Source organism: Nelumbo lutea, chromosome 3 (genome assembly GCF_056320005.1).
Source record: "Nelumbo lutea isolate HS-2025 chromosome 3, American lotus-T2T, whole genome shotgun sequence".
Taxonomy (NCBI): Eukaryota; Viridiplantae; Streptophyta; class Magnoliopsida; order Proteales; family Nelumbonaceae; genus Nelumbo; species Nelumbo lutea.
Window position 1 is genome coordinate 51,568,228 of NC_142686.1, and position 9,760 is coordinate 51,577,987.

The 9,760-nt window shown below is 34.6% G+C and overlaps 1 long non-coding RNA gene across 4 annotated transcripts; it reads right to left on the reverse strand.

Moving 5' to 3' along the window:
* Positions 1-1,977: 1,977 nt before the first annotated feature.
* Positions 1,978-8,564, reverse strand: LOC148864930 (uncharacterized). 4 transcript variants are annotated; one of them, XR_016109283.1, is made up of 7 exons: positions 7,641-8,107; positions 7,432-7,460; positions 7,152-7,228; positions 4,098-4,245; positions 3,027-3,128; positions 2,478-2,524; positions 1,978-2,387 (listed from the first exon to the last, which is right to left on the reverse strand). It is a non-coding gene; the product is annotated as an uncharacterized LOC148864930 (long non-coding RNA). The 4 variants fall into 4 exon arrangements; XR_016109284.1 differs by lacking the exon at positions 7,432-7,460 and having other exon boundaries at positions 1,978-2,390; positions 7,641-8,564; XR_016109281.1 differs by lacking the exon at positions 7,432-7,460 and having other exon boundaries at positions 7,641-8,440.
* Positions 8,565-9,760: the final 1,196 nt, after the last annotated feature.

The following is a 9,760-nucleotide window of genomic DNA, read 5'->3' on the forward strand; positions in this document are numbered from 1 at the left end:
TCAGCATTCATGACATAAGCGCAGGCTTGACTATTTCACTTAGACGACTATTAATTCCATGATCCACCTGGATCGATGTTTGTGAGGAATATGTATACGGGTCTTGCATTTATTTGAATTCGTGCCCAACATAACTGGAAGGTTGCGATTGCACTTCATTTATAAGTCTAACTTTGCATGTATACCATACACTATGTAGTAACGATGCCATAGTGCACAAGCCATGTACAAAATTCAACCAAAAGTTGTAGGTGAAGATGATGCCTCTCCATGTGGAGACTTATTTAGTTAAGTCCAACAATGGGGTTCACGACATTGGAAAGTAATCATATGGAGAGAGGTTAATCTCGTTAAAGAACTCTTTCTATTTTACTCTTTTAATTTGTATCCATTACTTTATTTTGTTAACACCGGATTCTTATCTATATATTAAAATGGAATCTGCCAAGTTGGTATTGTACTCCTTTATGGATTCTTCTCAAAATCACTCTTTTCTTTATTTCTTTTCAAAAGCACTTATCTTTTTTTCTAGTTTTTTTTTTTATTTTTTAACTTTAAAATTCAACAAAATAATTCAAGTGCTGACCAATCTCCTTTAAGACTTTTAGCACTCCTCAATAACTCATCATTAACTCTCTCTCTCTCTCTCTCCCCCCCCTCCTTCCCCATTAACTCTTTTAATAATCTCTCTCATTAATTATGCCATTAACTCCCTCCTTCAATAACTAATGCCACTTTCTCTCTCATCTCTCCATTACTCCATTAAATTTCACAAAATTCATTAACTTTATTTATATATATATATCCATTTCAATTTAACTATAATTTTATATATATTAGATATATTTACATTAAATTATAATTATTAATAAAAATTAATTATATTAAAATTGAAATATTCAATGATATATTATTACACTAAATAATCCACTTCCATTAAAAATTATAATCGATTTGAAAATAATAAAAATTATTCAACCATAATAAAAATAATTTAGTAAGTTACTTAAATAAAATAAGATACATTAAAAACTAATATCAATTTAAAATTAATATAAAACTAATGCAAGATTATCTAAAAATTACTAGTTTTATAATTAATTTTTACTAATTTAAAACCAACTTAAGTTCTACTAAAAAATAAGAACTTAATATAGTTAATTAAATTTCATGAGGAATTTAAATTAAGCAAAAACTTAATATACTTAATTAAACTTAATTTTTACTAATTTCAAAAATTAATACAAAATATCAAATTTTAAATATAGTTTAATTATTTTAAAATCATTTAAATTCCATTTAAAATTAAGGAAAAATATAAAAACCTCCATGGGTTTTCTAACAATCCCATGAAATTCCCCAATGTTTTGACTTTAACAAAAACTTCCTTATTGTTTTGAAAAAAAAGTGCAAATACCTTCCTTTCGTCATCGTTCCAAATAAAAAATGTTGATGCAATGCATTAATTTTACTTCACTTCAGCATTTTTCTCTTACTTTGTCCAAAAAAAAAGTACAAATTTATCTATAGGAAATTTGCTACTCTCATTAAAGTGTGGCTTAGATTGTGATTGGATAAACTAGACATAACTCAAAAAATAATACTTGAATTGAACTGAAATGGGCACCACGTAATTGGAAATTTCATGGATTTTGAGACTGCCTCTAGAAGTTTTACTGGCAGTCGGCAAACTGCTGCTAAAATAAGTGTCGGTAGAAGAAGTTCTAGAGACAGTTTTGTCGACTGCCGGTAAAAATGAATGACTGCCACTGAAACTACTTTTAGCGGCTATATCTATCTATCTATCTATCTATCTATCTATCTATATATATATACAAAATCTATTTTTTTAAGTATTCCTGTAATCCAAGAGAGGATTCCATTATAAATAACATTACCTGCTTGAATGATCAGTTAATTATTTCAAAACATTAGCTTTCAAATGCACGACTTTGAAAAATATATACACTACAAAAGGGAATCAAACACCATTAAATATATCACCTTCAACCATCTTTACTGTTGCACAAAGAACAAAATAGTTGTTCACACGTGTCTCATTAAATGTATCACCTTCAATTATTTATCCACTAGGTATGCATTATCAACTAAAACTTGTAGATCTTCACTCTTATTTTTTGCTTTCACAAGATCTAGATACAGATGGTAAAGCAAATGAAGATCTTCACATTAAATATATCACCGTCAATATCATAGCAACGATTGCAGTATATCAATTTCAAGTGGCAAAGCAAATGAAAGCTTGAAAACTGGAGAGTAGAGGCCTGCTCACAACTTGGCCTCTATGAAGATTAAGCGCCAATAAGCAGATAATGTTATATTGGTTTCCATGGTGTAGACTTGGCCATAGAACACAAAGTGATCATCTGCTGATGAAATAAAATTTATAACGGTTAAGAAACATAGCCAAATGGTTACAAGGGACACCAAGTTGACTAAAGAATATATCTACATACCTGAGTTCTTTGCTCATCAAGAGTGAGATTGCATTTCCTGTGGGGACCTAGATTTGAACATAGTAGTAAGAAAATAAATGAATTAATTAGTGGTTTTTTCAGATGTTATCAAAAAGGTATGCCTCACTTGTGAACCTCTTCAAGTTTGGCATGCTTAGACAGTTCAGGTCAAGGCATGGCATATTAGATAGCTAAAAGAAAAGATTAAACAATAATTGCTGCATAGTAGTTTAAAGAAATTTATTTCTCCTTAATATAAAGTAATAACTAGGTCAACTTTACTTCTGTTCCAATGATCTAAGACCTGCTTGCTAGTATCTTGGCAAGAAGACAATAACACATGCATATTTGAGATTTTGGGTTGAAACCGACCTACTCATTCCTCAAGGCTATGCTTGGTTTGAAGGAAAAGGTAGGGAAACCTTTACAAGGTACCTTTCCCTACCTTTTCTTTCAAACCAAACACAACCCAAAGGAAAATGTCATCTAGGTCATTGTTGACATAGAAAGGACAAAGGTTCCACATCTGATATTTGCAAAATTAATCACCTGGATCTGTAAGCCATCCTAGTGGTAGCATGTCTAAGTCTGGCCAAGACTTCCTTTTCAAGCCATTTGCTCCTAGCTATCATATTGGTGGCAGCGAAGTCCCTGTTAGAACTTAAAACAGTAAATATAAGAACAGCAGTTTGCCTTGATATGTTAAATGAGCTGGAACATGGAGCTTAAGTTGGAAATTTCAACCCAAATTAAAAAAAAAAAATCAAACTGAATTAATGAACAGCAGTTTGCCTTGATATGTTAAAGTGAGTTGCCACTCTTTTCAGAATTGACCCACAGCCCTAAGACCACCTCAAACCATCTTAAGATATATTTCAGGCTCTCTATATTATCACTCATGGCATCACACAAAAACAAAGTAAAATGTGCAAATTACAGGCTTTCTATATCAATCAAAGCACTCACCCAATGCGAAAAAAAGTAATGCTCAACTAGAAACAAGCACCACAAAGGCACATAATAAGTGACAAACTGGCACAGAGTTGGCCATCAAAGCACCGCTTCCAGCAACAGCAGAGGGCACATGAAACTTGGCACCACAATAACAAACTCCCCACCTCTCTTCTCATCAGTTATTGCTCAACCTAATCAACCCTTCATGGCAGGCTTCTTTGACAATAAGAAAGCAATATTAATCTCCCTTGACAATAGCAGGACAACATAGAAGAGGTTAAACTTTAAAGCTTGACCACCATTACTGTGTTTCAGTCATGAGTTTGTTCCCCAACTAAAGACATCCCATCTCACAATGATTCAAAGTCAAATGTGCAGTAATTTAAGGTTGTCAATGAGTTGTACAGGGATCAGCACCAGCTGGAGATGCCACATAAAGTTCCACCATTCTCAGTGCACTAAAAGCCACTACAACCTATTTATCTGACCCAAAGAAACATAAAAAAGTGCAGCCAAGTAGCTTTCCCTAATATAAGGAGAATTTGTGGAAGGAAATTGATAAGAAGTTTTCCAATTGCTTAACTCCTGTGTCTGTGTCCATGAAACACTGCTTGCAACACTTCAAAAGGAGAAAAAAACTATAGGTTGATGCAAGGAACTACTGACCCAGTCCACTAAGCTATCATCCATGAAGGTTTGACTTGTATCAACGGGTCGACGCCCAGTAATCAACTCCAGCAACATGACTCCAAAAGAGAAAACATCTGATTTATCTGTGAGTTTTCTGCTTGATGCATTATCTGGAGCCAGATACCTGTGTAACCATGAGTATGTTAATCTCCATAATGATTAAAAGCAGGGGAAAAACAGGTTCCAACTTCACAATCAGAATTAGCAGAAATGATAGTTGTAAGCTCAAAAGATAGGCTAACATGGCCAGACTCTTGATTTCTTGCTCTTCTAATTCTAGAATCTAGAAGACTACAAATTGCTTCAATCAGACTAATGCCTTTGGTGGCATATTAATAACTCGTGGAAGTGCTTTTTTAGGGGGTGAAGAGAAGAAAATAGGAAAAAGTTAGAAGGATTGCTTTAACCTAGCAATCTATTGATAAACATGCTTTTCAGTGGCCTAGTTCAGACACCTCCAAATTAGATAAAGGGAGCAAATCTCCAACTACTGGTCAAAACTATATGTTGTAAAAGGGAAACAAGTGCATATTGATCTTAAAATTTTTAAAATCTAATGTGCCCAGAACAGAGGGGTTTCTTTGCTTTTCCAGTGACTGGAATAAAAGAAACTGGAATGTGACCAAACCAGTCTCCCTACTAACCAGGAATGCAATAGTACCCTCTGACCAGCAGTTGTAAAAACTAAACCAAAATGATAAGGTAAAATTGTTAAAAAAAGATACAAGAATTGAGAACTAAAAGCAGGAACAAATCTCTGTAGTTTCCTCCTTTCCCTTCAGAGTTTTTAAACTTTAATAGTTGAATCTGACTTTAATTGTTCATTTCTTTATCAGTTGAATCCTCCTTTTCCTTCAGAGTTCAGTAACCATAAACTCAATAATTGTTCATTCAGTTGAGTTGTCAATAAAAATGACATAAAAAATCATTTCTTGGTCAGAAACAGATCCATATAACCCTCCCAAGATCCTAGATAGCTGGACCAACATTGGACAATGGCCTTTTTAAACACCAGTATAATTGTATAAAGGGAAAAAGGAAAGTAAAATGGTAAATGAAAAGCAGTTCTATGCTACTAGCAGCCAGCAACCTCTAACAAAACAAGCCATATTACCATATTTACAATTTATCTACCCCCAAGTGCAGGTTTCCCAATATAGATTGCTCTAGTCAGACACCAAATTTGTTGACCTATGAATCCAGGTATTCAGCCTGAATGCCAGGAAGCCTCTCTAACCAATTTGACTTTGACCCCAGTATAATTGATCCCTTGATGCCCCTTGTTTTCCTAATTCATCAGGCAATCCATTAGCAGCCCATGGAACCCATTTCTTTGACTTGTAGCTCCTCTAACATTCTTTTTAGCTCTCTTACATAAATCTGTAGTTCCAGTTTGAATAGTAATCAATATCCACAATGTTTGAATAGTAATCAAGATATAATGCCAATACTTGATTGTGGGAGGTGACTGTTAGGTAGTTTTAGCTTGGCTAGACTCAAGAGATGTGGTCAAGGTTTAAAATGTCGATGTTGGTGGAAAGAAAGTAAGGTTAATGGACAAAATCATAAGCTACATAGTCATCCAGTAAACATTAGGAGTCAAAATTACATAATAGAGCGAGTCCAAGTAAAATTTAAACTCATAAAAGTGCAAGTCATTCTAATAGATCATCCAATTACACAAACAAAAACCAAGTTTTAACTTCATGTCTAAAGAGAATTTCAAAGTTTGAACTAACACAAAGTGGTAATCATACCCAGTAGGCAGGCAACAATATTTCTACTCAACAGATCTACAATATCATCAAATTATGTTATAATACCATCTCATATACTCCACAGTACAAGTAGTTTTCACCGGAGAATATATCAATTATACACAATTACGTAAAACTCAAACTGGACTAAAACTGGAATGCTCCATGGGTCCCAGTTTTACTGGTTAATCGGGCAGTTAACCTATTCAGCCTATAAACCCCCATGAAAGCCATCACTTAACTAGGATCTGGAAAGGCCACTGGTTCCCTGTTTTCACAGTCTGAGCCAAGTTTATAACATTAATTATAGTAATATTTTGTGTCAGCACCCATGGAATGGAAATAGAAATATGTCATGAAAATATTAGGAAACATGTGGACATTTTAAACCATTGATCTACTAATTAATTCCTAGTTAGGGAAGCCAAATCCTTGGGCAGAATCCTGAATTGTTCATTCAGATGGTTTCCAAGGAGTGAAAATGAGTTGTTGAAAGACTTGCCAAGTCTGCAACTTCAAGGTAATCTTTAGAATGGGGATGTCTAGGTCCTTGGATCAATCTGTAACTGTTGGTTCATGTAATATATATGTCAGAGAGATCAGACAATTATTTGTCGTTTGGTTGTTCTGATCCTGTTACCCATTACCCATTTGGGACAACATGTATTTTTTTATGTGAATGAAATCCAAGACTTACCTCCCTCCAAACTAAAAGTAAAAGATAATAAAATACAAACCAGGCCCTGGTATTCCACAAACAAGACTTTCCCTTATTACCCTTGCTTTTTCTAAGGCATCAGCCAAACACAATGGCATACTTCCCATAAAAAATAAGCAATTCTCTAGAACACGAGAAAGCTTTGTATGCATAGTAAGGACCCGAAATAGGAACATTAAAAATAAAATTAGATTTAATATTTTTGTTTAAGATTTTAACTCCATAGTGTTATAGAAATCCTAAAAGCAATATTAGCCTCACGCATACAATGAAGTTTCAATCACCGAAAATTAACTTTTATTGATCTGTCATTTAATAAGTAAATAAAGAAAGGAAAAACTTGTTTGCAACTGATACTCCTGCTCTTGCACCACTACATCCGCCCCCATGCAACTAAACAATGGATCAGGACTTCATGGATTCTTTAAACCATCATTAATAATGTATATGTATGCATGCCTTCTTAGACAGTATTTCTCATGGGTTTATAAGTTAGTAAGCTAGGATCGAAAGAAGTAAGCTAGGATTGAAATTAGAAAAAATGTTCAAGTTTACCTTATTTGTCAGAGATGGATCAACAAGAAAACTCTGTGGCCGTACTTTTTGGGCTAGAGATGTAAGTTTGGGCGATCCTGAAATCGAAAATAATAAGAGAACACAGGGTGTTCACTCCATTCTTCCCAAAATCTGACAGAACTTTCATTACTAGATTCTATAAATTTAGAGGAAACTAAAAAAATCTGGAGCACCATGTTAGAAAAATATACTATATTTATTAACAAGAAGAATTAGGAAAAAATAAATTTTGATTTATTGATTTGTTAAAGTACATTACCTCTGGAGATGAGATAGGGGGTAGGCGTGCTAATTGGTATAAGAATGTTGATGGAGCCAAACGAGGGGAGTAGGGAAAAACCGAAAAACAACAAAAAAGACAAATAGAACAACAATTGAAAAAAAAAATCAAAACTTCTCAAAAGAGATTTCAAGAAATGGAAATTAATATAGCAGATATTTCTATTGTTGGGCCTAGAAGGATTTTACCATTGGAATCCCTCAAGGATTCTGCTTTCAGCCCCAACCTTATAAGTCACACGCGACTCCGAGACTTCTCACTCCCTCATGTCTACCCTAATTCCAACTTCCTACCTAATCAATTTTAAATCTGCCGCTTCTATTTGTCACTGTCAAGGATGCCATCCGATGAAATATGCCACTGACCTCCATCGCTACCCTGCACTTCATCGCACTTCATCTACCGATTCATGCGAAGAGGAAGCATGGGTTTGGGCCCTGATTAAAACCGAGGCTCACCGAAACACCGATGCTAAACCCACACTCACCAGACTCTCGCTCGCTTCATCTCCTTCAACCTTAGCAATAAGCTCTGCTCCTCCACCCTCGTCTCCACTCTCCTCTATGATCTCTTCCTTAGCTTCTGCCACCGTTGCTGACCATTGAAAACGTGGGAATGGTTTAAGGCCTTAGGCGAGTGAATTCGCGCGCGAAATATTATTTGAGTGCACGGAGAGCTTTTTATGAACTAAATTGGTGGTGTATTTTTGCTTGGTGTTAAATGTGCATAGTGGCAGAGGGTAAAGCGCAGTCGCCATTTAGCCCCCTTTTAAAACTGCCGCTATTGAGAGCTCTATCCTCAACCCCATGCATCGCAGGAGGTCCTGACTAGTACGAATTATGGGAGAGCATATCAAACTTCTTCTGTAGGGTATGTCAGCAAGATCACCCCTTGGTTCAAGCCTTCTCTCTTATCTTCCCCCTTTTATTTGGAGGAGGCCATAACTTTGTCATTAATCGACTTGAAGCACAACTGCATCACATCACATCAAGAAAACCAAACACTCTCCATCTCTCATTATATACGTTGGAAACTTCTCACTCTATTCCCATAATAGCATTAGTGGGGAGGTAAGGAACCATTGAGAGTGTTTGGCTTTCTTGGCCTTTGAGGATCAAAACCACATGGTATTGACTCTAATCCAGAGATCTAGAGGTTAGTTGATATATTATACCAAGTTCTCATTTGTCCTTCATATTATTTATCTCTTCTTCCATGAATAAGGTTAATATGTAAGGTAATTTACCTTATGGAATTTACACCTGAGGCTCAGTTTGGAAGGAGTATAAATACAAATTTATAGAGTATAAAACCTTACATTTTATATTATTTTGTATATATTTGTATTGTACATATTTGTATTTGTACTCCTTCCAAACTGAACCTGAATTTCTTTTCTTTTCTTTTCTTTATTTATTTTTTAGAATTAATATCATCGACTCAGGGTTGCCATAACATGCTAGAATGTTCTAACATCTCATCATATCATTCCAAGATCTTGATTTCAAATACCAAGATGCCTCATATTTTGGGTTGCTAGGACAATTACTGCTAGCCATTTGATCTAATATTTGTCTTGGTTAAATTCTTCTGATGTTGATACATAGTTGTGCTTGTAATGTTTTTTTTTTTTTTTCTGCTACAATAGCATTGAATTTCCAAGCCCATATCCATAGAATGACAATTGGGACTGTCATTCATAGCCTATGGCTACATGCTTTTACTTGATGATTTAAATCATGTGAATGGTTCTTATACACCTTCATGTCCTCTTTTGCATATGGTGAATAGAGGTGGTAGTATAAGGGTCAAGTATAAAAAAAAAAAAAAGAAAAAATTGTTGATAAAGAATAACCATCAATTCTCAAAATTTAAGAGTTGATTTTTTCTTTTATGTTACCAAAGCAAAGGTGTCATTGATTATAGACACCTCAGCAAGGCATCTGTATTCCCATCTATTTGATGATTTTATTTTTTGATAAAATTATTTGATGCTATTTAAAGGAATTGATAGCATGAGATAAAATATAGGATCATTGATGTTGTATCCTTGTCCTTGGCATTGTAAGTGGCATGCCAACAATCACAAATTGAGACCCAATGTACAACTAGGACTAGCTACTAACATGATCTTTGACCATTAATGCCAAGTCGTGTTTTGCATTGTGATCTTTGGATGTTGCAACAGTCCAAGCCTCTATGATTATAGACAGTTGTGGTGTTTCTTCACTTTCAATCATTATATTCTTGAAAGATAAACAAAATCTTGGTGATTATCATGAGTCACCACATAGGGACACGTGTTGTT